Genomic DNA, 24483 nt, shown 5'->3' with positions numbered 1-24483 from the left:
TACCTTTAGAAATGAATATATACCACATTTATAGCATTTCTAAACTTATACTCTAATAAGTTCATCATGAAGCTAGTTGACCTTGACTTATTCTTGGTCAACCAGTGGGAGCTCTCTTTGGTTGGCACTTCCTTTGGTAAGTTCTACGTATCATCTGTTTAACCAACCTAACCTTTGTAGAACTTTGTTAAAGATTGATGTCAAACATTCGTCAGTAATTTTTGGAAACTGCCTTTTAAAAAAGTTGGGACATTTGTCTATCTCTAGGTTTCCAGCATTTCTTTAGTTTCTATAAATGCTGAAATTATAGAAATAGGCCGTTTGATCACGATATGGATCCTTTCAGAAACTTGAGGTAGTTCATCTGAGCCTGGGAACTTGACGCTGGATAAATAGGGCAGAGTTTTAAATGCATTTATTATTTCCTCCACTATTTTGATCTCAAAGCCTTACTATGTTCTATACTTTCCAGCTGAAAGATACTCTCTTTCTAAGGCAGAAAGAAAATAGGAGAGAATTCGTTCATCCTTCCTTGTCTGTTAATTTTGTGCCATCTGTCAAGCAGCGGGCCCACCTCTTCTTTGTTTTTAAAAAAGTCTTTACTTGCCCTTGGCCATTTGTGAAAGTGCTTCTGGACTTTTAGCCTTTTATTTCAACCTGTGCTGTATTTTCTCCTCTCCAACCTCCCCACCACACCCCAACCCTTTCTATTTGACTTACTTGCACTTTTTTCCTTGTATATTACATACTTGTACTTTTAATACTAAACCTCTCAGCTTATTGTGAGGCTTGAGTGTGCGCAAAACTCCACTGCTAGCAAATCTTGTGACTGACTCGCTTGATCTCTCAGAGATTTAGTTCCTTCAACTGTAAAACTGCAGGATGAAAATATATGACTTACAAAGTTGTTGTGAAGGTCAAGTAGAATGGTAACTTCAAAAGCTTTGGGTAAACTCTAAAGCACTATCAAAAATGTAAGGTCTTATAATCTAGGGAGCCAAGTTGTATTATATAGAAACATATGTACATAGACTATTAATACTGGAAAGGACCTGGGAGTTCATCTAGTCCAAACCTCTCAATGAACAGATAAGGAAACAGATCAGGAGGGGCAAAGCTCCCAGCTGGAGGCAGCATGGTAGAGAGTTTAGCACACTGTGGATGGTGACTCATGATCTCAGATGTTGCTATCCAAATCTGATGACCCTGGTTCTAGTCCTGGCTCTGTTGCTAAATAGTTATGACTTCCTTAGAGCTGAACTTGAAATTACCCTGCCTTGTCCCCACTCCCCCTTGCATTCACTGTGCCCTCTTCCATCACCTTACCTTCCTTCTCAACACAGACAGTCAAGACCAACCTTCCCAAGACAGCCTTGCCTGCGTTAGATTCTTCTTTCATTTTCTGCTGAGGCTCATTTGTTGTTCTATGGTCAGAATGGTTTTTCTTGCTGTTTTGCTCTTTGCCATTTAGTGGCAAACTGCTTCCAAAGATGTCCATGAAATTAATAAATAAAGCAGGGAAATGGAAGCTCTGGGGAAAAGCTGGCATAACTTCTTTGTTTTGAAGAAAATATATGATTAAACAAATTAACAAGTATTTATTTAGTGCCTGCTAGATATGAGGTCTGACAGTTTACACAAGGCAGTATATTAGAACTCAAGCTCGAGGAGTTTAAAATATTCTAAAGGATATTTTATGTATCCATTATATAAATAATGCTGCTTTCCCCCAGGACTCCTGATAATAGCTACAACTTCCTGGAGTATCTACAGGTTGTGTGTGGATTTGATGATATATTTTGTCTCATTTAGCACTGCAAAGGAGCACTATTATTCCCATTTTATGGATAAGGAGACTGAGACTCTCAGAGAGTTTTAAGTTCCTTGCCCTGGGCACATAGGCCAAATGACCTAATCAAAATTTGAACTTACATTGGCCTGACTTTGTTTGTGCTTTTTATGCAAGTTTCAGAGATGTACTTCCTGTTGTAAATTACATGTCTGACTACATCCAGTATTATGAAGTCTGAGATGACATGCTTATTTTCTCTCAAATTTGATTCATCCAAATAATTAGGGATAGAAGCAAGGAACACTTAATTTTAGAAAATCAGTCAATGGCCAGATGGAATTCTGCCAAGAACCATTTCTAGCCTGGCAGCTTCCTATCCCAGATCTGGACCTTTCTGTCCTCAAAATACACAGATCAAACACTTGCTTTAAATTTACTTTTAAGGTGCAAGAACAATAGAATAATTAACTAAACCAGAATCTATATAACTTTATTGAAAATTTACATATACAACTAGTTCCTACATTTCTTTTTTTTCTTGCCAGTCAACAGATGTAATTTATTTTATATGGAATGCACTGACTTGGCCAGATTTTCTGAACTAGGCACTCTTTATTCTGTCCTGCTTTAGCTACTAGTTCTTTTTTGAATAAAGGCCTCTCCCCTTAGGCCTTTTCCAGAAGTATTCAGATTGCAGTATCATTGTAATTCTTTTAATGGGAACTGGAGCAGCAGTATAAACATTCATCCCAAAGCTTAGTCTTGAGGTTGTACTGTCCTGACCTGTGTCCTAAAGAGGAGAATGGGCCGGAAAACACTTAGAACATCCATCGTGTCCCTGAAGGCCAATAATGAAAGAAGATGTTAGTATGTGTGGGTAACCTGGGTTTAGTCTGAGAGGTTTGTTTGTTTACTTGTAGATAGTAGCATTCCATAGATGTTCTTTTACCATCAGAGGAATTAGCAGATTTTTTTTCTTTAAAGAACCAGTATCCATTCACTGTTTATAAAGATAAAATTATTTCTGATGCTGCTAAATCTAAACAGCTGCTACGTAGGATCTCCTCCAGTTATCACTGCCACTTAAATCCAACACGTGCAAATTCATATACCTTTGTTCAAACAAGTCAGGGGTTTTTAGTTGACTATGTCGATCGGGCAAGTGGTAATAAAACAAGACTGGGCATCCATTAGCCTCATTCTCTTTGTGGTTTTGTTCACAGACATACTATGAGAATTTGACCTTTGGATCTATTTACCCGTCTGAAAAATAACAATGATAGGCACTTTGGTATACCTACTTGTCTCCTTTTTTGGTGTACTGAGGATTTAATAGTTAAGCTCCCTTAGTTATCCAAATGAAGGGTTTGGCATCATCACCAACTATGATTAAGGAAATGAGTAAAGTGACAAGCATTCTACCACCAGAAGGTATTTCTGGAGTGAACAAATCTTATCTCTTGGTTCTCCATCATCAAATCCATACTGGGATATGGTTAATATAAAGCAGGTGGAATAAATTGCTTTTACTGTTCAGGCTCTACTGACAGGCTTTACTTAATTAGGATTTAGTTTGGAACAAGGGGGTAAAGAGGTATTATCAGTGATTACTCCTGACACTTTAAAATAGTTTTTAAGTTCTTAAAATGCACCTAATCCTGAATTTCAAGGGAGAGAAGGAATGACGGGGTAAATGTAAATCAGAAGGGATTATGTTCTTCTTGTAATTGCAATGTATTGTGCTTGAACAAAACTCTTTACTCTTTCCCTGGCTCCTGAGTTAACTTTTCATCTTTTTATTGGAAAAAAAATGCAAGTAAGATTTGTTTAATTTTTTCCTACTTGTTCCTGGTATGTCAGAGGAGGGGTAATCCTAGGAAGTTTACACTAAAGTAAAACACTGTGGAAAATAAGGGGAAAAGATAGGGAGCACTTATAAATAAATGTTCCTTCACAACGTTTCCTATGGAAGAATTTTGCACTAAGATGTATATTTATGAAAAGCAACAATAATTGGTTCTTCAGCTCTAGTCCTCTGTAACTTTAATACAAGAAACATGGACCATCTACTTTGTGTAGACACTGAAAACACCGTGTAGACACTCAGGAAACACGGAAATGAATAAGCCATAGACATTGCCTTCAATGTTCCTTCTGTCTAATGGAGGAGACTGAGGTGTAAGCACTAAGTAGAAGATGGATTCGAGAGTCTGAACAGAAGGAGGACAAATGATACACATGGAGCAAATAGGGGAAGAAAAGATTAAATGTGACCTGGGCGGTCAGGTCAGATTTCGAGACAGCTTTGCCTTTGGTTGGAGTTTTGGGCAGATTTGGGGAGACAGCATTTCATGCTGAGTACCAGCAAAGAAACGGGGACACAGAAGAGCCTGTATGGGAAGTGATCAGAAGACTGATGGGGCTGGAGAGTAGGATGTAGTGGGAGAAGAATTTGGAATGGTAGTTTAGGGTTAGGTCCTGGGGGAAGATGAATGCTCTTCTCTGACTACCAATTCTTTTTGGAACAAAATCTCACATGAAACTGCAGAGACTCTTCTTCAATTGCCTTTCTTCAAATGCACTTGCTGTTTTGAACAAGCAATACCTGTAAACTGTCTCGTCAAACAATGTTTTTATTAAAAAAACCAACAAACCAACACAAACAGAAAACAAGATCTCTTAAGGCACCCAGGTATTGCAAAGTCTGGGTCACTTAGCAATGGGTCATAGCTATGAAGTAGCAATTAAAGTTAGAAGCAGCCATAGAAGTCACCTAGTGCAACCTTGTATTAGTTTCTTATGGCTGCTATAACAAATTACCACAAACTCAGTGGCTTCAAACAACACAAATTTACTCTCTTACAGTTCTGTAGGCCAGAAGTCCAAAATCAGTTTCACTGCGCTAAAGTCTAGGTGGCCGTAGAGTCAGTTCACTCTGGAGAACATGAGGGGAGATGTCATTTCCACTTCTTTTCCAGCTTCTATTGGACACCTGTATTCATTGGCTTGTGACCACTTCCTTCATCTTCAAATCGCATCACTCCAATCCATGTTTCCATCATCACCTTGGCTTCTCCTCTGACTGACTCCTTCTGGGTCTTTGATAAGGACAGTTGTGATTATGTCAGGTCCACCTGTATAATGCAAGATAATCTCCCCATCTCAAGTTCTTTAACCATCACATCTGCAAAGTCCCTTTTGCCATATAAGGTAACACTCATAGGTTTCAGGGACTAAGATGTAGACATATTTTCAGGGGGGAGGGGGCATTATTTAGCCTGCCACAAACCTCCACATTTTACAGATAAGAATGTTCAGACCCAGCTTGGTATAAGGCCATACAAGTAGCTGTTGACAGAGCTGGGCTTATAACTCATGGTGCCTGACTCCCAGTTCTTTCTATTGCACCATGATGTCAGTCTTTAATGCTCTCAGTGAGGAATTGGTGGTGCTTTTGGAAGGCAGAGACCCCAGACAGCTGAGACTGGGACTGAACAGGAGTACCCAGAGTAATCATTTAGGAGTGGAGAAGCCTCTTCATCCTGGGCAAGGACCAATTTGAGAAAAGAGTAAATGCTCTTTTTAGGACCAAAAAAGGCTGGGGAATTGTTCTTTCATTGAGTGGAGAAGAGATTGGGGGAAGGAAAAGAGAAATGTGCAAGGAAAGAGAAGGTGGTATACAGAGAAAGAGAAGCTATAGTAGAAGTGGAGTCAAAAGGAAAAGAGAAAATGATCATGTGTATCCCATAATAAAACCACCCTTCTGTGTATATGGTCTCTGAAACCAAGTGTATCCTGCAACACTTTCTCTTCATTAATGCCTAGACTTTATCTTCCATAACAACTGTATTATTTTGCGTATTTTTTGCTCACAAATTATATCCTTTACTGATTCATCCTCCTCAGTATTAGATTCTCTAGAGAATAGCAATAATTTCCATTTCTTTGTACACCACTGAGCACAAAAATGTGCTTTATAACAGTTTTAATCATTTTAATGATGATATACAGAATGCATCACACTAGTGCTATCATAGCATTTTTCTTTGAAAAAGTTCTGGAAAAATTCCAAACTAATTTTGTACTTTAACTGAAAGAAGAGCTTGAGGCTAATATAAAGGGCATATTGTTTTTGAAACTAATAAAGAAAGTGAAGATTACCAAGAAATAGCAAAGACATATTGCAATAAAATTGGAAAAGCAATGCAAAGGATGAAATGGGACCTTTGAGAGGAAAGGGAAAGTTTAAAAATGATTTTTAACTATAAATGGGACAAGGAAAGGAGAGTATAAAATGTTTCCCTGTTATTACAAGAGGAAGCATTGCTGATTGATGATACTAAAATAAAAGCTTAAAAAATGTTCATCTTTATCCAAAAAGTGATCTACAAGAAGAGTCAGTCTACATGTTAATTAGCAGAGAAGTGCATCAAGTTGAAAGAATATGGAAGATTATCAATATATTTACTAATAAATATTGAGTAGTTTTGAGTTAATGTTTCTATGTCTTATAATTTCCTAGCTTCCCCAAGGTAGACAACTTTTATGCTATTGTCGTCATTTGTCCTATATCAGCTAATAGATTTCAATAGACAATGGGTACTTAGTAAATATGTGATAATGATTACTAATATGAATTAAAGCTGTTGACAATATCCAAAAACTTAAATATTTGACTTGTAATATTTATTTATGCTCATCAACACAGAATATATAAAAATGAAAATAAATCTAGTATGACATAATTTTTATTTTGAGCACTTTTGGGAAAATGCCTGAAAAACCTACTCAAATGCTCTTCACTCCTGCCCATGGAAATCTCACCTATTCTTCAAAGCCCAACTGAGTGACCACCTCCTTACAAGACCTTCCCTGGTCCCCTCTAAGTCATTTATGACTCTTTCAAATGTCTACAATACCTTAGGTGATTCACATTGCCCTCATAATTGCACATTGACTTTAATTAAAATTCTTTCTGTTAAGTCTATATCATCTACTAAATAATAATTCTTCAAAGGCAAAGACTGTCTATTCATACTTATATGCCTAGTGCACTAGTTATCTGCAAATGAACAATATAGATAAGTATGAATAAATCAATGAAAGGACTGTTCTATAATAGTAACTCAGAATTACCTTCATGAAATCCTATGTACTCTACCTACTGAGTTGCTTCTTCTAGGCTTGGGGGTGGGATCTTCAATTTTATTATTTTTAACAGACTGCCAAAGTTATTCACATATAGCCAACTAGGCATCTGGCACCAGTAGCATTTAGGAATCATTCATCAATAATTCAGTCGGATAAAGTGCATCTTATTTTGTGCCTCTGAGGTATGGTCACCATGAGTATGGGTAATTACCAGAGAATGGGCAAACTTTTTTCGAGGGGAGATAAGAGTAATGGAAGGTATCCAAAAGCAAGTAATAGGGGTCTTCCCTGGTGGCGCAGTGGTTGAGAGTCTGCCTGCCGATGCAGCGGACACGGGTTCTTGCCCCGGTCCGGGAAGATCCCACGTGCCGCAGAGCGGCTGCGCCCGTGAGCCATGGCCGCTGAGCCTGCGCGTCCGGAAGCCTGTGCTCCGCAAAGGGAGAGGCCACAACAGTGAGAGGCCCGCGTACCGCAAAAAAAAACAAAAACAAAACTTAATTTTTTATACTTCTTTCAGAAGTAAGCCTTCTATTTGATGAGCCTTTAAATACCCAATAAGAGAAATGCTCTTAAGGTGTAAATTGAAATAGGGAAATCTTCTAAATTCACTTACATTTTTTCATTGTGCTTTCTTCCAAAGTCTTATTTAAGTGTAACTTGCTTTCTCATAAAATTGAGTTTCAGATTTTAGCTCCTGAATATTACCCACTTAGTCAAATATTATAAATCCTTCAAAAATGGTAAAGTATTGTCTTTAGCAAAATACGTTGTAATCATGCAAAACACATGATCATAAACCAGAAAACTGCTTTAAAAACTTTAATTTTAATCCACCAGTTAATTGTTTTAGTTATGGTTTTATTTCCCAAATGCAAGCTGGTGTCACTCATGGTATGGAGGTGATTTTCAGAGGGGCATAATAACAAGGAATAGTATTAAATGAATTATGTAGAGGGAAGGCTATGTGTTCTTAAAATTCTTTTCAGTCCTTCTCCTTAGTCTGGCATTTTTTTTCAATTCTTTACTTTTGTTAAAGTAAAGAATTTTCTTTAAAAAAGAAAGAATTTTTTAAAGAATTTTCTTTAAAAAAGAAAGCCTGCCTCGGGCACTGAGGCTTTCCTACATTCCAGGTAGAGTTACAATCACATTGTAATGTTTTATTGCTTTTTAAAGATAATTACCTCTTGTTTATGACAAATGATGTTGGTATTAAATTTATGATTGCTTTATTCCAAGAATTATTAATTTTACTACAATGTAGGCAGTACGCATATAAGGTACATGGGCAGTTGGTATGTGAACAATAGAATCTTAGGAAACATTGGTTTCTGGGAAGTTTGTTTCTCAAGCTTGATTTGTTGGTTGATTTTTTTTTCACTGAATCAACCAAGTCAGTCGGTTGTTTGATGTAAGACAGACATAATCACTGGTGACTACAAACTTGCCACATATTAATAAAATGCAACTGTGTTTACATCTAATGGTAGTTTTTAAAGGAGATCAATTCTTTCAATGCCCTCTGAAATAAACATCTGTTGGTAGCCCCGTCTACCTTTAACTTGAGAGAAGGCTCTGAAAATTGGAATAGATCTGTTGACCTCAACAAGATCGCAAACACAGTGCCATTGAGAGCAAGGAATCTTGTGATAAGACTTGGTTAAAAAAAAAAAAAATCATAAACACCAAGGCTGTTTGTATATTTTCAAAAATTATTATCTAAAAAATATTTTCAAAAATTCTTATAGAACTTCTAGAGCTAACCACAGAATACGTACAAGATCCCCCTTCACCTAGGATATTTGAGAAATATTTGGCTTCTCAAACACATTTGTTTAACTATTTTTTTTCTAACTTCCTACTCTCTAAAGCTAAGACTCCACAAATAATATGACCCTAAAGCTGAAATGAAAGAGAAACAACCGATTATATATATATACGTACTAGCAAAGCACACTGGGAGTTGGTGCCACACTGTGAATTGGAACAGAGCCACAGAATATTGAAACACAGGCTTTACCAAAGGAGCTCACAGCTAGTTGGGCAGAGAGGGGCGGGGAGGACAACCGTAAGACAAGACAGGATATGAATGACTTAATTGCACAAATCAAAGTTACGGGGATTTGAATGAAGGAAACTTCTCATCAGTAGGGAATAACAACAAAGCCCTAGAAGAGATGGGCCCTGAAGAGTGAGCAGAATTCAGACAGAGTGGGTATTCTAGATAGATCACCCTCCAACTTTTATTGAGAATATTCTCTGTACTAAGGGCAGAGGGCACAAAGAATAATATAATAATGATATTGATGATAATAATAATAATAATCTGTTATAGAAAAACACCTCAGTGGAAGACATGGGTGCAAATTTTTACCACACAGTGTATTAACTAATGTAATAGAACTCTTTAGAAGCAACCAGGGAGGAAGAAATTATTTCTACCTGGGGAATTGAGAAAGCATTTATAAAGGAAATGAACTTTGGTCTGGGCTTTGAATGATGAGTGGAGCTTTACCAGATGGAAAAAGATGAGAAATATATTCCAGACAATGAGCACAACCTATGATAAACCATGAAGGCATAAAAGAACGTAATGTGTTTGGGAAGGGTGAGAACCTTCTATGTGGTTAGAGTGTCCGGGAAGGGGGTGAGAATGGACATAGTGATTACTAGAGAAAGTGCCTGGAAAGACATGTAGAATCTAATTTGTGAAAGGTTATGTATGCCATGCAATGGAATTTAAACATCATTAAGACATTGTTGTAAGTAAGACAGTGTAGTTCAGATCTCTGTTTTTAGAAGTATCATTTTGGGGACAGGATAGAGGTGATACAGGAGAAGTGGTGCAGGGGAGGTAAGAGGAGGTGCCCTGAACAGACAGAGTCTTGCATGGGAATATGGCCTAAGAGTAAGGGAGTTTGGAGTGAATTGTAGAGTGACTTGGAGGTCATATTGAGGTGTTGGCATTGAGTTCTGTAACAACAGAAAACCACCAATGCTGTACTTTATGAAGACTGATCTGGAAAGTGTCTATGGAACCTATTACCATGGAGAGACTTGAGGGCCCAGCTCGGGCATAAGATGTGGCACATACCACTGGTTGCTGATCTACCACCTGTTCTGTCCCTGCTTCTTCCTTCCTAACTGAATCCTGGTTTTGTTCCATTATCTTCTCTCCTCTTCCTAGCCATGGTCTTCAGAAGATGAGGCCCTATTCCCTGCCCAGAGGATGAATCTGTTCTAGGATAAGACTACGGAGTTCATTTCTAGCCAATGACATGTGAAGAAAATCCTCTAGGGACCCCTAGGAAATATCTTCTTTTTTCAAAAAAGGGAAACACAGGAAAAGACAGTCTCTTTTGCTGAAAGTTGTCTCCATGTGGCACTTGGAACTGCCAGGCCACCAGTTTGCTGTGATAAGAGGATCTAGTCCAGGGACAAAGCAAATATTCAAGTAACCTGGTTCCTTGATGATGTTAAGAGCCACTGATTTAAACAAACTTGGAACTGCCTTCCCTTCAGACATCTTAAAAGATGAGCTGGGGCTTCCGTGGTGGCGCAGTGGTTGGGAGTCCGCCTGCCGATGCAGGGGACACGGGTTCGTGCCCCGGTCCAGGAGGATCCCACATGCCGCAGAGCGGCTGGGCCCATGAGCCATGGCCACTGATCCTGCGCGTCTGGAGCCTGTGCTCTGCAACGGGAGAGGCCACAACAGTGAGAGGTCCGCGTACCGCAAAAAAAAAAAAAAGATGAGCTGGTTTAAGAAAAAAGCTAATAAGCCAGATTTTATACATTCATATTGAGCGTGAGGTGAAGGTGTCTACAGAGAAAGTTCAGGGTTGGCATGTCGGGGAATGAAACCAAAAGCCAAATACAGTTTTTTCCCTTGCCATAGGCCTGGTAGAATTACAAATACTCCTTGCTACATTGTCTACTATTAATTATTTCTGTCTTCATAAGTATAATTAATGCAATTTATGTCAATAGCAATAATGGATAACACATAATGTACTGAACAATTTCCTACTTGGGAAATTCCATTAGTGCTTTCACAACACTAATGTTGGTGAAAGGCTTCTGCTATTACTTCAGTTCACAGGAATATGTACGTGTGCAGTGTGGCAGAAAGGAAGGAACATGTATCTGGGCTCAGATAGCTGCCCCTCCACTAGGTTACCATTTGGCCCTGGCCAAACGGTTTAATTACCGTAAACCTCAATTTGATTTCATTTTAAATAGATTTCATAAAACTTACTTTGCAGGGTTTGTGCTTAGTAATGGTGATACAGTATGCACCCACATTTTCAAAACAGCATTTAAAAAAATTGAAGTACAGTTGTTTTAGAATGTTGTATTAAATTCTGCTATACAGCAAAGTGATTCAGTTATACATATAGATACGTTCATTTTTAAATTGCATTTCCCTTTGTTCTTAAAGTTCTTAAAACTGTTACTTATAGATTATGATCACCTTTTTTTTTTTTTTTTTTTGCGGTACGCAGGCCTCTCACTGTTGTGGCCTCTCCCCTTGCGGGGCACAGGCTTCCGGACGCGCAGGCTCAGCGGCCATGGCTCACGGGCCCAGCCACTCCGCGGTATGTGGGATCTTCTCGGACCGGGCACGAACCTGTGTCCCCTGCATCGGCAGGCGGACTCTCAACCACTGCGCCACCAGGGAAGCCCATATGATCACCTATTCTTGATTTCCATTTTAGTTTTCCCCCTATCAACGTCACTGCTAGCTCAAGAACCCTCAGGTCCCAGGAAGGAGGAGTTACATATCTGTTTATGGAACTCAAGGACACGGATGCAGCCATGCCAATTGCCTGGCAGGATCACTGCGTCAAAAGTGCAGGCTCAGTCATTTTGCTTCCTCTCTTATTGTAGCATGAACTTTCAGCACTCAGGAGAACTGATCCCCTTGGACTCCGCAGTCAGCCTGTGGAAAGACTGGGAATTAGAAGTGGAGCTGGGCTCATGGAGGGCTTGAGCCTACAACATGGGCTCCAGTTCAGCCGGACAGAGAGGCCATTAGTGGGATATGAGGATCTCTTGCAACTAATATTAAATATGTACTTTTATTGTTCACTTGTCCTTGTGCCTTGTACGCATTGCTCGGGAACCACAGTAAGAGTGGATCACGCCAACCCAGGATTTATATATTTTTATTGTCGTCAGCCACTGGCAGGGTTTAATGCGTTTTGACTAAGCACCAATCTTGACAGTGTCCCTGGATAATCTGAACACTTGGGTTCATTCCTTTTTAATTTAATGACCAATTAGCCCTAGTTAGGACATGTTCTTCTGTAGCTTTTATTGTGTGTGTGAGAGTTACCTGATAATTATGGATGTCAGTTTCCCTTTGATAACTGGGAACAAAAATGTTTCCACTTCACTTGTGAAAGTCAAATGTTTGCTTTTATGGCAATACATTCATTATATAAACTCCAAAATCCATCAGAAATATTTGGTCATTAAATGATTCACTACTTTTTTTTAAATAACCACTCCCCCAGGAGCAGGACTGGGGGAGGGGAGAACATAGTTTCTTTTCCTCTTCCTGGGAGTAGCCCAGCAGAAAAAATATACGTAGTGGACACACTCATGTATAATGAAGGAAAAAAAACCTTCAGTGTTTATCTCCCAACCTGCACTTTGTACTTTCTAGGTGAACTTGAGTTTGCCTGCCTTCCCTATTACACATTCAATCGGAGTTCTAACTTGAGTAAAGTAGAAGAAGGTGAAACTGAAATCAAATATTCATCTGATTTATATGAGTTCATTCTCTGTCCACCTGTGTTCCTCCTCCTCATAGAAAAACCTATATATAAACACCACAGCTACTATATGAAAGTAAACAAGTTTAATAAATGCATATCCCGTTAGCACAGAGATATTCTGAGCTGAGTGGGATTCTTTGCATTTTTTAAGCCAGGGTTTCATAATTAATGTTGATATTTTGGAGCAGGGCCTGGAAAACTGCACAGAAGCAAATATGCTCCCATATTTTATAGAAAATTTGTATTTCTATAAAATCCTAACTTCTTCCTCTAGTCTACAAGGTCCTGTATGAGGCAGGCCTAGCATCTCCCACTCACTCTTCTCTCCAGGCACACTGGCTTTCTGCCTTTCTTTTCTAACTCACCAAACTGGTTTCCACCTCAGGTTCTCTGCATTCCCTTTGCCTCACCAGACCTTCACATGACCTGTCAACCGCTACGTGTATTATCACCTCCTCAGATAGCCTTCCCTGCCCACGCTGTTGACACGGGGCTGCCCAGTAGACACATCAGGTGAGATAAATGGGGGTCAGACATGTAATTGTACAATTCCTAGTAGCTACACTAAACAAATTAAAAAGAGGTAAAATTAATTTTAATAATGTTTTTATTTAATCCAGTAGCTCTAACATATCATTTCAACATACAATTTGTATAAAAAATTAATAAGATAGGAGCTTCCCTGGTGGCACAGTGGTTGAGAGTCCGCCTGCCGATGCAGGGGACACGGGTTCGTGCCCCGGTCCGGGAAGATCCCACATGCCGCGGAGCGGCTGGGCCCGTGAGCCATGGCCGCTGGGCCTGCACGTCCAGAGCCTGTGCTCCGCAACGGGAGAGGCCACAACAGTGAGAGGCCCATGTACAGCAAAAAATAATAATAATAATAATAAAAATAATGAGATATTTTATATTATTTTTCTCATACTAGGTCTTTGAAATCTGGCACGTTTCTTCAGGACATCTCAATTTGGACGAACTACATTGCGACCGGTGGCTACTGTACTGGACCACACAGACTTAAAATAACACCCCACCTCCAGCCACTCTCTATCACATTACTCTGATTTATCATTATTGGAAGATTTATTTGTGTTTGAAATCATCCTATTTGTTTATTTACTTGTATATTATCTCTCCCTCCATCCCTTATGAACCCCCTGCCCTGAAATGAAAAGTCTAAAGGACCAGGGGCTTCTTTTTATTCTTTGCTGTATCCACAGAGCTTAGTATATTGCCAGTTTTCAGTAAATATTTGTTGGAAGTTTGATGAATAAGAAACTGATGTGCTGTTAAAACAATGAGTCCATGTGGCTTTTGCTTTTTGAGTCTTCCCTCCCTCGTGCTAGGTTTCAGGTCAGTGGAAGAAATAATGACCACACTTTGCTGTCCCTTTTCCCCTTCCCCATCCATGTCCTCCTGTAACTCTCCTGTGTTGTCTGTATCCTACCAATTTTCTGATACATGACTGTTTTCTTAAGAGAAAGCACTTTCCAGTCCACTGTTAAAGCTGCTCTCAAGTTAGCATTCAACTCGTACTAAGCAGGAGAAAAAAAAAAAAAAAGCAAACATCTGGACTTTCTCTTCTTTCCCCTACTAACGATTATAAGATTTTTTCAGAAGGTAGTCAGGCTGTAACTTGTATTTATTATACTTTCAGTCAATGGGAGGAAACCCTGGATCTGTGATTAGCTGTAGGCCTTGTGGAAACTGCCCTGAGGCCCGGAGGTCTGGAGGTTTCCTTCCACTGCTCCTCTAGATGTGACCCAGTCTTGCCTGTGTGACAGTGGTCAAGGGCTCCAGATTTGCCTGTGCTCATTTCCTCCATCTGTCAAAGGAAAGTCACAATCGTTGCTTATTTCCAGTATAAGACTATAGAGAAAAATCAATTAAAATTTTTTCTTAAAAAAAAGGCTATAGAGAAAATAACCAGAAAGTATATTATGCCCAGTAATGAAAAGCATTGTTGCTGTTCATACAAAGCAATAGGTACTGACCTGGTACCTAGGATTCTGTTCTAAACGCAGGTATCACAATAAAAATGGTTAGAGTCTTAGAGACTGGGTCAGTATGTGAGGTAAATGGTAAAATGCAAGTGGGGTTTGAAAAGAATTCTTACCCTTTCTACAGTTAGAGAAGTTTGTGGAAAGAGAAAAGTTTCTGCAAGCTTGTTTTGGCATTTAATTACCTTGGCATAAAACTACTCCTGGGTGAAACATAATGAAGAGAAAGTTGACCCAATTCAACCCATCCTCTACATACCATTTTCTCTCTCTCTCCCCTGGCTTATTGAAATTGTGCTCCAGAATAAACTTGGCTATGGTTTATTCACAAAACCTAAATAAGGGTTGTCACATTTAAGAATGTTGAGCTCTCAATTCAGAATTCACTCATTCATTTAAAAAAATATGTACCGTGCACCTACTATGTATAAAAAGAGTTGAAATGCAAACATAAATAAGACCCTCAGGGGGCTTCCATTTCAGCAGATAATACATTCATTAAACAGCAATTTCTGTGATTAATTATTCAATTACAATCATAATGAGTACCTTGAGGTGGTGTGAAAAGATTTAATGGAGTCCTGATTTAGTCTTCCCCCCAAAGTGTCTGGTCAGATAAATCCCGAGAGGAGGGTTTAGTGGGCGAAGGGGGTTAGGGAGATTTTCAGGTGGAGGGAGCAGCAGGTGTCAATGTACTGAGATAGGAGGAACCTGGCAGAGGCACCAGAATAAGCAATGGCTAGCTTATAAATAAGCAATGCTCCCCCAAAGGGCTCCCCGATGGGAGCGAGCTAAGAGAGGAACAAGGGGCTAAGACAGCAACAAGGCCCAGAGCCCAGAGTCTCTTCTGTTCTCCCCAACAGGGCCAACTATAACCGATTGCTTGATCCTCTCTATTCATTGACTTAGCTTTTTAGCACCTACTTCTTATGTTAAGCCCTCAAAGGTTGTGGCTTTCCCATGCGCCATGAGCAGATGTACAAATCCCTCTATACTCTTGTCTGGAGGATTCCTGTGCTGAGTCATCTGCTGCAGTAGCAGACGAGAAGCACCAGGGGACAGAAAGCCTTCTCCTCTGTTTGCTTTGGTAGAACACAACATGATGAAAATGTACACTAATTCGATCTAAAATGTTGAATGAAGAATTAGCAAGTGTGGCTACTACCAGGTTCTGAGCTCACTACCTCTCTAATCTTGGCCGAGCATCACAAAAACAAACAAGCAAAATTTTTAGTGAGTTTACTGAGTATGATTTAATGTGCTCAGAATTAAGCCAGGAAGCTTAACTAACATGTCTTAATGAAGCTGTGGCAGACACACGATGATGGTGGAAAAACAAACAATCAAGGGCCATTTGAGGGGACTTCTCAAAACCTGGTACCAGGAAGCAAAAAAGGTCAGTTTTCAGCTCTCTTTCAAGACTGCTTCTACATCGGAATTAGGGTTGGCAGGAGACCTTAAGAGAGATGTAGAAGGTTTTAAATGTGCAATCAGTTGGGCCAATGCAATTCGAGAGTTGCTATGCTGTTAATAGGAAGACAGTGCACCTTCCACTGGATGGAAGTTATATTCAGTCTCACCAGGTTTATGCTAAACTTCTGGCAGCTATGTTTCCAACACATGATACCTATGGGGAAAACAGAAAAATAGACAAGGGTACTCATCACTACAAATAGGTCATGGACTGGGTAGCATTAGCCTCACATTGATCTCGTCTTCCTGATTGCTGCAGATGGAAGTCTCATGCCAGCCACGCGTCAAACCAAATAATTAGCAGATGTCACCAATGGTAATCTCCTGATGTTTAAAAATGGAACAAGTGGGGCTTCCCTGGTGGCGCAGTGGTTGAGAGTCCACCTGCCGGAACAAGTGGGGCTTCCCTGGTGGCGCAGTGGTTGAGAGTCCGCCTGCCAATGCAGGGGACACGGGTTCACGCCCCGGTCCGGGAAGATCCCACATTCCGCGGAGCAGCTAGGCCCGTGAGCCATGGCCGCTGAGCCTGCGCGTCCGGAGCCTGTGCTCCGCCACGGGAGAGGCCACAGCAGTGAGAGGCTTGCGTACCGCAAAAAAAAAAAAAATGGAACAAGTGAATCAGCAAAATATTTAGGAAGGGAAGCCCACGTCAACCATTCCACCATCAAAAGTCTCTGTATAATCAAGGCTCCTCAGCATGACCATGGAAAAGAAAATGGAAGCCTATAGCTCAAGCATAACTATAAACACTGACTGTGTTATAAATAACATATTATGTAGATAGTAAAAAGAAAAACCCTCAAAACAATATTTAAAACTAATCACTAGGGCAATTCCTCCCTGTTATTATTATCATTGCCAGTTATTCAAAAGCAAATGGCACTGTTGAAAGTGAGGCATGATCTCTTTTCTCTGGAAGAACACACTTTGATAATAGAATACTAATATGCATGGATCTAAGAAACATACCACAAGTATGTTTATACATGCAACTAATATGGAAAAGCCTAACACTGGCACAATCGAAATTAGAAAGAATAGTATGATTTAGGGAAAGTTAATAGACATGCTTAGTATGTGACAAATATTGTCCTGGGCACCTGTTAAGCATTACAATATGTATACTTCAAACTAACCCTGTTGTGTTGGGTTTACTATTATCTCCATTCTTATAAGAGATTTAGGGGAGGAAGAAGTTCTCTTCACAAGGAGCAGGGTCAGGTGTGGAAACAGCTCTGTCGACTCTGTGGTGGACCTTTGTTGATGGGTTACCCAGCATCCATCCCCTCTTCCTATCAGCATCTCTGTTTCCTTTGGGGGATTTACTTCCCACCCATAGTGGGTCGTCTTGGTAGGTCAGAAAATTCAGATAAGCTCTTATTTAATGGAAGCAAAGAGGTTCCAGAAATATCATTTGGCCACATTCTTCCTCTGGGAAGGAGTTGAAGGGAAGGCCTTCTAAGATCTAAGCCTGGTCAGCTGGACTTCCTCTCTTTGATTTTTCTGTTAGCCTCACTTTGCAGCATGCGGAACTTCCCTGACCAGGGCTTGAACCCATGCCCCCTGCAGTGGAAGCACAAAGTCTTAAGCACTGGACCACCAGGGAAGTCCTCTCTCTTCGATTCTGATGCAAAGAGGGAAGAAACTGCCCCTGCCAGGAGGCCCTCCTGATTTCTGTCCCATCTCTAAACCTGCTTCTTCAGACTTCCATCAGCTTGGTGCATCGTGCTCACCAGTAGCCTTCTAATAAATTGAACCAGAGTTAGCATTTGTTGCCTGTAACCAAAGAACCTAACTAATGCCTCAAGGAAAGTGCACTTGTATTTCCTCCAACCCCCAACTCTGTCAAGAAAACACAATTTTATCTTTATTTCAAGTACTAAAATAACTTCACAAATAAAAGATTAGGTAGAAGTTCTTATCATAAGTAGAATAATATGCAAATCAAAACAATGTTGACTTTTATTTTTATTTCAGTTGGTATTTATACATAAATTCAACATAGGGAATTCGTTATCTCTATGTAAACACAGCTCATCTTTTAGGTAGATTAGAATTATATTCTTTTTTAAAAAAATTTATTTATTTTATTTATTTATTTTTGGCTGCATTAGGTCTTCACTGCTGCGCATGGGCTTTCTCTAGTTGCAGCGATTGGTGGCTACTCTTCGTTGTGGTGCTCAAGCTTCTCATTGCGGTGGCTTCTCTTGTTGTGGAGCACAGGCTCTAGGCACGCAGACTTCAGTAGTTGTGGCTCGTGGGCTCAGTAGTTGTGGTGCGCAGGCTTAGTTGCTCCGTGGTATGTGGGATCTTCCCGGACTAGAGCTCGAACCCGTGTCCCCTGCATTGGCAGGCAGATCCTTAACCACTGAGCCACCAGGGAAGCCCCTAGAGTTATATTCTTGCATTGCCATTTGAGCTCTTTTCTAGCAAGACCACTTCCCTTTGTCATATAAAAGTAAACTCCAGCTGATGTGCCCAGATCAGGAGAATTTTGAATTTGTGGGTAATGCACAGTAATTATTCTTATTAACTGGATCCTTACTAAGTGCCATGAACTCCGCTCAACTCTTTACAAAGAGTAATTGTGTGCGGTAAAGGTTATCATTCCCATCTCACACATGAAGAAGCCAAGGTGTAGAGAAATGAAGTTCAAACAGCAACATATGTAAGAAACCACAAAACCAGCCCTTAAACTTGGTCTGCCTGAGGCCAAAGCTTCACATCTTCCTGCTAGGGGAGCCTTCTCCACTGCTCAGTGGAGAGCTCGGGTTCCTCCTCCTCCCCCAAACCCTTCAAGGTGGCCTTCATTGTCACCAAGTCACAGAGGAGGAAACTGAGACTAAGAGAAGTTAAGTGCCTGCCACTGTTCACAGAGAAGAGGGCTTTGTCATTCTAAAGCCATCACTGCCCTGAGCTACCCCACTGGGAGGCTTCATGGTGTATAACTTAAGGAAAAGCAGAGTCACCACATGTTTATAAAATGAGTACAATTCTCCCAGTGCATCGTGTGTTTCCAAGAATGCAAAGCACTTTTACCAACCACCTGGATTCTCTTAAACCAGTAGGACTTTAATAGATAGTTTGAGGAATCCGTGCTGAGTCAGTGGAGCCAGCCTGTTAAAGCATTAGTCCTCATCCAGTGATTTTTGGCAAAACACAGAATCCTGGAGTGGAAAGGGAATTTAGAAGTGACTTAGTCTAATTTATTTTATCTCAATGGGGAATCTGAGGGCTAAATAAGTTCGGAGACCTGCCCTCAGGCCAAGAGTTTCTGTGCGGCAAACTGGAAACTAGGGAGCTGGTCTCTAGATGCCCAGGGGAGTGTTCTTTCCACCATGAGCTATTTCCTCCCCTGGGTACTATTTAAAGGTAAAGTACAAACTAGCTTAAGAGAACGTCAAGAGCCTGATTAGATAGTCAAGTTTCCATTCTTTAAAAACCTTTTCCATGCCAGGGCATTTGCCTACAGAACAGATCCTAGCTAGATGGAACCAGATGCATTTTCGCTAGCCTAATTCGGAGCATGAATGCTTCACGGTGAAATAATGGACTTTTTGCAGACAAGGAGATAGTGTGGTGGTAGGTGCAGAAGAAATGCAGGCTGCCCACTCACACTTCCGCCTCTCAACATTCTCTAAAGCTGCAAGATATACCCCTAGTGCTCAGCGCGCTAAGTGGTCGCCCCCTCTCCTCTCCCTCCCCCTGCTGAATCATCTGAAGGAGACTTCGATTGGCAGCTTGCTCCAGTCTTCCCACACAGTATGTGGGGCTCCCACCTCCAGCCCTAAAATACAGTCGCTCAGCTCTTGTGTTCAATATCTCTTATTTTTCATTGCTGGCTCCCATTGAGATAGTTTTGTCAATTCCGAAAGGTCCGCGTCTTTGTTCCCTTCCTTGTACAACATCTAAACATTGTGACAATCAGAAGCTGAGGATGAAGGGAAAGCAGCAGGACACAGGCCCATACAACAGCCTAAGCATCAAAGTTCAGTCTTCACTTTTGAAAATGTGACTACCATTAAATATGTCAGGTAACATGGAAGGACTCCCTGTTATTTTCTTTTTCCCTAGCATTTTTTTCCAAAGTGGGAGGCCCGTGAAATGCAGTCCGTAACCCACTGCAGGATGGAGGGGAACTTGGACTGGCCAGGTACAGGCTGCGTGTGCTCTTTAGACCTGGGACACGCACACAGCAGCTGGATGGGGAACTCCCTGGATGAGAGCCAGCTGATGCTGTCGGTAACACTGATCCTTGGGAGTGCCCGTCCTTGTGTTCTCCTGCCCTTTCTTCCCTACCCATTTGGGAATTAAGATACAGTCTTTGGCTATTCTGACTCTTCCTTCCTTCCTTTTCTCAACCGTCACATAGGAGATAACGACAATCAGATGGCACTGGCTCACCACTTATGCAGAATTGCCTCTGGCTGTATGCCTAGACCAAGAGAACCTTAGAACTGGAATTTGGGGATGATGGCTTTTGTTCTGTGCTGCCCAATAGCACTCACTAGAGACTAGAGACAGATGGTTTGCAACTTAGCACTGCAAGCAGAAGTTGCCTGGTTTTGCATTTTGGCCATTGAATATCAGGGCCTGGGTTGAGCCAAGAATTCTGAGCTGGCCGTTGGGGCTGATTTGGTTCTCAGAAGTCTCCTAATATCTGTGGAGCTATGGACTCAACTTCAAAGACTAAGTCCTGGAAAAGTGGCCCCCCAATTCCCAAGTTCTGCAGTGGGAGCGGGGGAAATGCTCATCACCCCAATCTTCGATGCAATGTTAATTAATTGTTTTGCATCCAGATGTTTTCGTTCTCAACGCCAGAGGTGAAGAGTCTGAGCCATCGTGTTACAGATGTTAAGGAATTGTCCAAGTTCACATAGCAAGTGAGTAGCAGAGCGGGAGATTATTGCCATATCCAAGTTCTACTCACTATACCACTTTCATTCCACTCCTTTCAAAAACTAAATATCCATTAGCCAACTCTGTTCCCAGCATGAAAACACTGATCTTTTCATGTGATCAGATCTTATGTCCCCAGTTAGATTATTGGCCCTCTGGTAGGTAGTGAGTCTAATATTTTGTTCTTATTCTTGCAAACAATAAATTCTCCAGGAGTCATTGCTGATTGATATTAGCAGTAAAGTGGTTTCAAAGATATGTTTTCAGCCCTGGCCACCTTGTAACTTTTTTCTTTATTTTTTCTACTTAAAAAATGACTAAGGCAGTACCTGCTCATGGTAAAAAGATACAGTATATAAAATAATCACCTCCCCATCTCAACTCCATTCCATTTATCTGAAATAATCAATATTGTTAGGTAGGTAGCTTTTCCCATCTATTTCCATGCACATATAAACACATGCAAACATATGGACAGACATACCGTTTTCCTCTTCCTTATTTTTAAAGCAAAATAGCTTTGTTATCCTATATATTACTCTGCAGCCTTGTTTTTTTCAATTAAGTGTATATCACAAATATCTTCCCAAATCAGTAAATATAAAGCTTATTCATTCATTCTGATAGCTGCACAATAGTCCCTCTAATGAGTGGATCATAATTTACTCAACCATTCCCACGTTCATGGTTATTCAAGTTCCCACTGTCTCCTAAATAGTTTCCAATCTGACCACTGTGCTGTGTGGCGTCTCATGCACACATTCCTGATTTTATAGCTGAGGTCAATTCATGTCTAAAACTACGTCATTTACTCCTTGGGCAAGTGCCTCCAAAGCTCTAAAGAATTTGTTTTCTATGAATTAAAATAACCCTATTAAGGTATCCTTTCTGTTCCATAATTGAGGGGAGAGTATGCCTTTTCCATACACTATTATTTAGGTAATGTATATACAGAATATATGATTCCCATTAGAAAATGGAATATTTTGAGTTTACAAAAGAATCTTACATCTTTTGTGATAGCTTCAAATATACAGGTGTTTGTAGCATATAATTTCTACTCCACTTTAGTTGTAACAGCAACAACAAAAAGGCTTTGAGGCTGTTTTCTTGACTTTTAAAAATTGTTAGTCCATCGAAATGTAAGCTCCACAAGAAAGAAACTAAACAAAACGTAGAGTCCAGTGTATCCACAGTGTGTAGTGTGATGCCTGATGCACAGAGCAGGGACTGTTTCTGCATTAGTTGAATGAATGAAAATCTGTTTTAAATTTCATGCACTCTGAATCACACTCTGTTTGGTCAGAAAAAAAAGTCATGTTCTAACTCATGCTTTAATTTTCCTTTTCCAAAGGACGACAGGGTGCTTAGTTCCCTGAGCTCAATTAGTTTCTGACTCAATTAACTACCAGAAGTTGACTCCTGGAGACTGTGAGTTGGCCGGGGACAGAAGCACACATTCAGACACCAGCTGAGAATACAATTTCCAAGATGACTTAGAAGGGGAAAGGTGGTTTAAAAGCTCAAGCTCTAAAGGCATTATTTATCCTGTATATCCATACATATATGCCTCTATTGGTTAAATAAATCATAATATAGGGGAGTACTGTGCTGTCATTAGAAATAACGATGTAGGAGAACATTGAATGCCATGGGGAAATGGGATATATAACATCAAAGAGAGTATGATCCCATTTTAGCTAAAGAAAATATAGCCAGAAAGCATACAGCCACCCTGAGAGACCATTTCTGATAGCTGACATCCTGCTAGAGTGTCCCTAACTGCATCCTTTGGGCGTGGTATGAAGAGCATTGGGGCCTGCACAGCCACACTGCGATGAACACCAGCACCAAGAAGAGGAAGAGTGACCACACGGACACCAAGGTGACCACCAGAGGGCTATCAGTTACCAGGGTGTAGTAATTCTCTACAGATGGCTTCAGGAGGAAGGGAGATCATCTTGGATGGAGCACACCACCTTTGCATTCTTCCCTGAATCTCTGTCTCGAATCCTAAAAACAGTTTTGACTGTCTCAGATACATATAGATTTTTCCTTCTTCACTTTTTGTGAGTGTGTGTGTGTATGCTTCTTTGTGTGATTTTGCCTGTATAGCTTTGCTTTAACCATTTGTCCTAAGGTTCTGTGTGTCTGTTCTTTTTGTTTGTTTGTTTGTTTTTAGTATAGTTTTTAGCACTTGTTATCACTGGTGGATTTGTTTATTGGTTTGGTTGCTCTCTTCTTTCTTTCTTTTTTTATGAATTTTAATTTTTTTTATTTTTAATAATATATATTTTACTTTAAAAACTTTATTTTATTATTTCTTTCTTTCTTTCTTTTTTTCCCTCCCTTTTCTTCTGAGCCGTGTGGCTGACAGGGTCTTGGTGCTCTGGTCAGTGTCAGGCCTGTGCCTCTGAGGTGGGAGAGCCAAGTTCAGTACACTGGTCCACCAGAGACCTCCCAGCTCCATGTAATATCATATAGCAAAAGCTCTCCCAGAGATCTCCATCTCAACACTAAGACCCACTCCACTCAACGACGAGCAAGCTACAGTGCAGGACACCCTATGCCAAACAACTAGCAAGGCAGGAACACAACCCCACCCATTAGCAGAGAGGCTGCCTAAAATCATAATAAGGTTACAGACACCCCAGAACACACCACTGGATGTGGTCCTGCCCACCAGAAAGACAAGATCCAGCCTCATCCACCAGAACACAGGCACCAGTCCCCTCCACCAGGAAGCGTACACAACACACTAAAACAACCTTAGCCACTGGGGGCAGACACCAAAAACAATGGGAACTACGAACCTGCAGTCTGAGAAAGGAGACCACAAAAACAGTAAGTTAAGCGAAGTGAGAAGACAGAAAAACACACAGAAGATGAAGGAGCAAGGTAAAAACCCACCAGACTAAACAAATGAAGAGGAAATAGGCAGTCTACCTGAAAAAGAATTCAGAGAAATGAGAGTAAAGGTGATCCAAAATCTTGGAAATAGAATGGAGAAAATACAAGAAATGTTTAACAAGGACCTAGAAGAACTAAAGAGCAAACAGTGATGAACAACACAATAAATGAAATTAAAAATTCTCTAGAAGGAATCAATAGCAGAATAACTGAGGCAGAAGAACGGATAAATGACCTGGAAGATAAAATAGTGGAAATAACTACCACAGAGCAGAATAAAGAAAAAAGAATGAGAAGAACTGAGGACAGTCTCAGAGATGTCTGGGGCAGCATTAAACACACCAACATTCGAATTATAGGGGTCCCAGAAGAAGAAAAGAAAAACAAGGGGACTGAGAAAATATTTGAAGAGATTACAGTTGAAAAATTCCCTAATATGGGAAAAGAAATAGTCAATCAAGTACATGAAGCACAGAGAGTC

At 40.4% G+C, this 24483-nt stretch overlaps 1 long non-coding RNA gene across 5 annotated transcripts in view; it reads left to right on the top strand.

Moving 5' to 3' along the window:
- LOC111165998 (uncharacterized) overlaps positions 1 to 16690 on the top strand; it is a 31445-nt gene extending 14755 nt beyond the window's left edge. The window contains exons 4-6 of one of the 5 annotated variants that reach the window (XR_016395207.1): positions 11443 to 11535; positions 13106 to 13233; positions 13649 to 16690. This is a non-coding gene — a long non-coding RNA (uncharacterized LOC111165998). Of the gene's footprint in view, positions 1 to 11442; positions 13234 to 13648 lie in introns of all 5 variants that reach the window. The other 4 variants (XR_002642527.3, XR_016395209.1, XR_016395208.1 and 1 more) reach the window with 4 other exon arrangements.
- The last annotated feature ends 7793 nt before the right edge of the window (positions 16691 to 24483 follow it).

This window comes from Delphinapterus leucas, chromosome 12 (assembly GCF_059928025.1).
Source record: "Delphinapterus leucas isolate spDelLeu-1000000601 "Yukka" chromosome 12, BTC_Dleu_Yukka2, whole genome shotgun sequence".
NCBI classification, from domain to species: domain Eukaryota; kingdom Metazoa; phylum Chordata; class Mammalia; order Artiodactyla; family Monodontidae; genus Delphinapterus; species Delphinapterus leucas.
This window is presented reverse-complemented; position numbering and strand designations above follow the sequence as displayed.